This window comes from Pinus tabuliformis, chromosome 4_1, assembly GCF_031772625.1.
Source record: "Pinus tabuliformis cultivar Carrire ecotype Pingquan chromosome 4_1, CPIR1, whole genome shotgun sequence".
NCBI classification, from domain to species: domain Eukaryota; kingdom Viridiplantae; phylum Streptophyta; class Pinopsida; order Pinales; family Pinaceae; genus Pinus; species Pinus tabuliformis.
This window is the reverse complement of record NC_142303.1, coordinates 252,864,852-252,870,891: the sequence shown is the minus strand read 5'-3', so window position 1 is coordinate 252,870,891 and position 6,040 is coordinate 252,864,852. Positions and strand designations below refer to the sequence as shown.

General features: G+C 36.9%; 3 pseudogenes; all 3 read right to left on the bottom strand.

The window, feature by feature from the left end:
* Positions 1-2,989: 2,989 nt before the first annotated feature.
* Positions 2,990-3,954, bottom strand: LOC149175224 (uncharacterized; annotated as a pseudogene).
* A 4-nt stretch (positions 3,955-3,958) lies between these two features.
* Positions 3,959-4,921, bottom strand: LOC149175223 (uncharacterized; annotated as a pseudogene).
* Positions 4,922-4,978: 57 nt separating this feature from the next.
* On the bottom strand, positions 4,979-5,636 carry LOC149175222 (uncharacterized; annotated as a pseudogene).
* Positions 5,637-6,040: the final 404 nt, after the last annotated feature.

Below are 6,040 nucleotides of genomic sequence, written 5' to 3'. Positions count from 1 at the left end.
AAAAGAGGGGGAAATGCTTCAAGATTTTAAAGCTCTTACAAAATATGGAAGGATGGAATTCAATGATGATACTAAAGTTTCTGATAAGATATTTGGGATTAAAAACTTCTTGAAGTGACTACCTTAACAATTCTGAAGTGACTGCCTTAACAATTCCTCAATGTAGTCTTTGATCGCAGGAATTTTGATTTCCATTTTGACACATTGATTAAGTTTTTCCTCCGAGTCTATTTCATGGGCATATTCTTGCAACTATGCAACTATGGAAGATTGATCTTCATTCATATTCACAAAAGTAACTAACCAATTTTTAATTTATTATTTAGAAAAATAAATTATATTTTCAAATTCCGACCCCATTGACTCCTTAATATTATTCAAATCATCTTTTAATATATCCTTTGGAATTAATGTAGAATCTATTATCATATGAGGACCATGTAGATCACCCACAACGTTTATTGCCTTGAGAAAGAGAACACTTCTTCTATCATTAATTTTATTGTAGTAAAAAATAATCTCCTCTAATATATTAATTCTCATAGACCATCCAAATTTGATATGCTTTAGTCTTTTAACTCTTTGGATATTCGGTTGTGATCTACATATCTCTCCAAGTGAAATGAACTTTTGAATAAAAGTAGATAATTCATTATCAACAAAATGATGATTGTGCTCAAGGTCTCCTTTGAGATAGTTAATAGAGGAAGACATTCTTTGTGCTAGATTCCTTAATATGGAAGGCTATTTCCCATATATTTTTGACAATTCACAGTCTTTTACTAATATTATTAACAATCTAAGATTTGACTCCATTGACGACGTGGGCCGCTTTTTTGATCTTGTGAGGTGTCCTGGAGGTGGATATTGTTGCTACTCGTGCTTGTATGACAAGAAGGGTAATAAATAAAGGGACCATATTAAGATCTTTTTCTATCTATTTTATTCTTGTTTTTGAATTTTTCTTTTTCCTCTCACTCAATGACTAAATGTGATAATGGCTATCTCGTGGTTTGATGTAATTTTAAGAATCTAGTAAAATCCATCTTAGTCTAGCCGATAACCTTTCTATTCTAAATCCTCACCTTTTTAATTCTTATTTTTTTGTTACTTATTTCATAATTTTCATTTTGCAAAGTGATAGGGTGATCTTTAGATCTGGTTGTGTCTTTAGCAATTTCTTATATTATTCTTTGGGATTTGTCTGTGCATGCTGTAGCCCAATAAGGTTGTAATGGTACTATCAACTTCAATATCAATGATTTCCTCCATGTTCAGTGCTTATTTTGAACCTTTAAACTTAGATGATTGAACAATATGTGACCTTTCTAGGGTGAATGTGGGAGGGGGTTCTTCTTCATCTCCTCCACCTAAGATCCTACCATTACTCCATCTTCTAGTCAAAGTAGTATTAATTTTTAGTTTGGTGATGAAAACTTGACTAAACTGAGACTGGGGTGAATCAATTTAGTATATTTGTGGAAATTAAAATTAAATTCATTAATCTCATTAACTAAACCATTACATGAGAAACTTAACAAATGATGACCGACAGATTAAATATGTGAACAACAATTAATAAGCAAACCAAAACATCATATCAACACATAATAATGACACATATTGACACCAGATATATGTGGAAACCCATAAAGGGAGAAAACCACTATTTTTATTATTGTTGTGATGTAAAGAAAAGCTCCTATTCCATATTACATCTAATTTTTTGTAGGCTCCAACCTACAGGAGGCTGCTACCTCATTTTTCTACAAGCTGAAACATGCAAGGAAGCTCCAACTCCCATATGTTTTCTGTAGGCTACAACCCACATGAGGCTCCTACCTCAACCAAATCCAACTGTATATTTATGAAGCCACAACTTGAAAGGAAACTACCATCCCCTGATGCAAACAAGAAACAACAATGTGTTGGTTTACCTAGTCATAAATTCTACATGTCTCCCTCTTCATTTCTGCCTTCAAATCTGCATCACATCAGCTCCATACGTGTCGGGTAACAAATGCATAATAGTTCTATCATCTCTCTCACATTATCCCATTCTCTAACCTTCTCAATGCATTCCAAAATCACATATTTTATAAAGATAGTTTGTCGCTGCTTGTATGACACATAGGAATATGAAGTGAATAGGTTTGACTCTTTGCCTTCCACTCATTTCCTTTCCAAGCTCTTCATACCTTGTTTATTAGAACACAAAAATAAATAATCCATCCAATATTAATTTCAACCACATGTAATCATTAAATGAAACCTAATGCCAACATAAAATATCAATATTTATCATTAATGCATCACAAAAATATTTGCAACATCTTAACCTTTGCCTTGGAGTCTTGTCTTCGCATCACAACAATTCAACTCAATCAACAATTTCACATACAACAAATTCTTCAACATTATCCAAGCATATCACAACTCATTTGTGCTACTCCCTTGCTTGGTGCTCTTGTGCTGCTCCTTGTGCAAGCTGGTCCTTTCTTCTCCTTTATTGCTCCTTGATGCTACTCCTTTACCTCTATTGCACTTTTTCCATCAATGAAAATAATGCTAATAATCTCCCCCTTTGTCATTGATGGATAAACACTGATCCTCCCCCTTTTGTCCTAAGAAGTGTCTTCATTTCTTGGATTGCCTCCCCTTTGACATCAATGGCAAGGGGCTTACAAATGTCTTGTGGTGTATAAAAGAGTCCTCATTGTAACTGTCATCATTGCATTAAGCCTTAAAATACTGTAAATGAACCTCAAAGAAATTACCCCGCTGGTTTTAGGACAAGGAATATGCCAAAACTCACCTTAATGAATGCCAAAATAACTTCCAGCAGTCCTTGTGAATACTAGTGAATGATTGCCATCGAGATTCAAATTCAAATTTGTAGTGATATATCTTTGGAATAGGCTTGATAAGTCAAGAGGAGGAGGTTCATTTGAGCCAAGTTTAAGGCATTGTTTTGCCTTCAAACCATCAATTAAAGCCCCGATCCTAAGGTAATGGCATTATAATTCTTATTAGCCTTACTAGTGCTGGCATGATAATCACATCTCTCTCTAATGCAGTGGTATGGAGATCAGTGATCATGGCATCAAATTTCTCTTGTTTTTCATGTACTTCACTAGGTTGATACACTTCAGATCTCTCACCACCAACTCTGAACTCTACTATAGAGTCTTTTCTTGAGGTAAAATCCACAACGGAATTATTAACCAGTAAAGCATGCTGACTCTCCTCACAAATACTAACACAACCTGTCTTTTCTCCCATGGAACTCACCTCACCTCATCCACTTCTTCCAGTTTCTACCAAAACTTCAGATTCACCTGCTCTACTTTCTACTCTATTTACAGAAACATCATTCCCACCAATGTCACCATGACCATCAGTTTGAGTCCCACTTACTTCTGGACAACCATTCATCCACACACTAACAGTAATAACACGTATTCTACCCGTGCTGATAGTTGCAATGTTTGTTCCAGTACCCTCTTCAATGCCTTCATCACTCTTGCATGAAACTTGATGTACATTATCCACACTCTCGGTAGAATTTTCCATCCTATCATGGTAGCATGTATCAACTGCATTCACAGAAGAAAACCCATGAAATTCACTACTGGAAAGTTCCTGAACACGTCTTTCACCAAAAGCAAGCCCATTCCACCTACGCTTGTTTCTAGTATTGTATTCTCCATCACTGAATCTTTTAGATGTCTTTCCTTGACCAACATGAGAAATTCCCTTGGAAACTTCAGAGTTGGCTTCCATTCTTGTACGTTTTGATGACCTTGCAGTGTAAATTCCTTCTTTGTCAACATCTGTGCTCTATGTGTTTTCTGGATTGTTCTGTGTTTTAATACTTTGCTTTGTTGGTGGAAGTCCCCCTGCTATTGTGAGACTCAAATCCAATACCCTTTCGTCTGCGACATCCTTCTGGAAACTTCTAGTCAAGAACCACTGAGGCTGGCTTAGGCTTTCACTGAACACCAATCGATTTGTTCTGTGATGGTTCTATGGCTTCATTCACTCCATGTTTTGATGACATATGAACACTGGGACTGTGAACATCGACCAGACATGGAGATGATTATCTAGGACATGCATCTTCAACAGTCTGAGTACAACAATCCTCAAAATCAACAACATAGGGAAGAAACCTTAGTTCCCATCCACACAAGCTAATAAGCCTTTAACCCTAATAATATAAATTATTACCAGTGGTTGCAAAGTCATCATCAATAATATCAATTCCATAAATCTTTCCACTATTTCGAGATAGCGATGCACTTGGTAATGGAGGAGGTTGAGCAAGAAGTCGGTCTATCTGAGGAGTTCGGGATCTCTTCATTTACTCAATGGCATAACTACAGACAAGTGGTAGAGTTGGCAACTGAAGGAGTACATCTAACAATCCCTGTAACTTTCAACCAGAGCAAGGGAAGGTGTTGGCGGAAAATGTGCTAAATATTCCTCACATTCATTACCCTTCCATGGACAAAGAGCCTTGTTCCCACCATCTAGATTCATGCTAAATATAGCAACTGCACTCTCAACTTGTCATTGTGTCCATGTAGGAGGAGTAAACAAGCTGAGGTGACCACCACATGCTTCACAAGCTATCAAATCCACATCACTTGCAGAAATAAGTTCTCACTATCAACAGTTTGAGAAAGAAATCCCCGGGGGGGTCGACCCGATGGACGTTGGAATGTTAGGGAGAATGCAGAGTCTGAAGGAATGCCAGACCACTCTTTGCAAAGCCCATTGTAATTTTTTTTTTGAACCCTTCATAATTTTTTTATAATTACAATACTTCAAACCCAGTCTATAGATAAATATATTACATAGATAGTCACATGAGTCAAAAACACCCCTAGAAAGTTTTTCTGCAATACCCTGCATACATTTTGAATAATTGCAAAAGGAAATGTGATGGTGCGCATACTTGCAGCACAATTTATATCTAAATTCGCTTGAAATAGTCCATGACCTTCTTGAAGATATCAAGAATCGACACTTGAGAATTGTCATTGGTTGCATAATTTGAATCCCGAGCATGACTGCCTGTATTAGACGAACCAGGCCGAGATATGCCCTGAGATGGCCATGAAACCACTGAAGGAGAAGAATGAACATGAATAGGATGACAAGTGTTCTAGGAGGAAGAGCTACTCGTAGATTCATGACCCAAGAAATATTTATAAGGGGAAGGTGGTGAAATAGTAGTGGGGGCCTAACAATATTTAATATGCTACTTCTCACTCTTCCTCTCATGCAAGGGTAATCGCGAGGGCTGCAATAGTCTCGCTCCAATTGCACATCTAAATTCATGAAAAACATTCGAGACCTCTCTGAGTAACTAGAACTTACAATGTTCACGGTAACTTGTTAGACTCGAGTTCTCCTGAATACCCATAGACGTCTGTTGTCTAAGCTCCAGAGGGTACCATTGTGTCTCACAATGGTCATGGGGGTAAACTCAGTGGCTGCAAGGAGTCCCTTCTGTAATTGTTCCATTGTTCCATTGTATCATCTATTCTCAAAAAATCATATTTGAACTTAATGGCTATGGAGTCCTGAGTAGATCTCAGATCATCTGGGCTTACAATCAGGGCCAACATCCTTCTAACTTCCAAGTCTTCCTCCAAAGCCCATTGTAACCTAACATACATTGATATTATATGACCTCCATATTTCCTCAATCAATCAATGATATATATCAATTCATTTCCATATGTATCATCAATATATGTGTATCCTGTACAATTTCGTTTCACTCTCGAGTGATATGTTCACATACAATACTAGCCAATTTGAATAATAACATGCCGTAGGGTACTCGACTGGGAGTTGACTACAGTGTAGTCATTAGCTCCCTCCTAAAACTGTTTAATACTCTTTCCAACTAATTCAAATACTCATTCAGTGTCCACATATTTCACGACAATTTGTGTGGAAGTCGATACAATTGTAGGATGAACAACTAGCTTGCTGAAGAACGAGCACAAACATCCCCATAATTGAC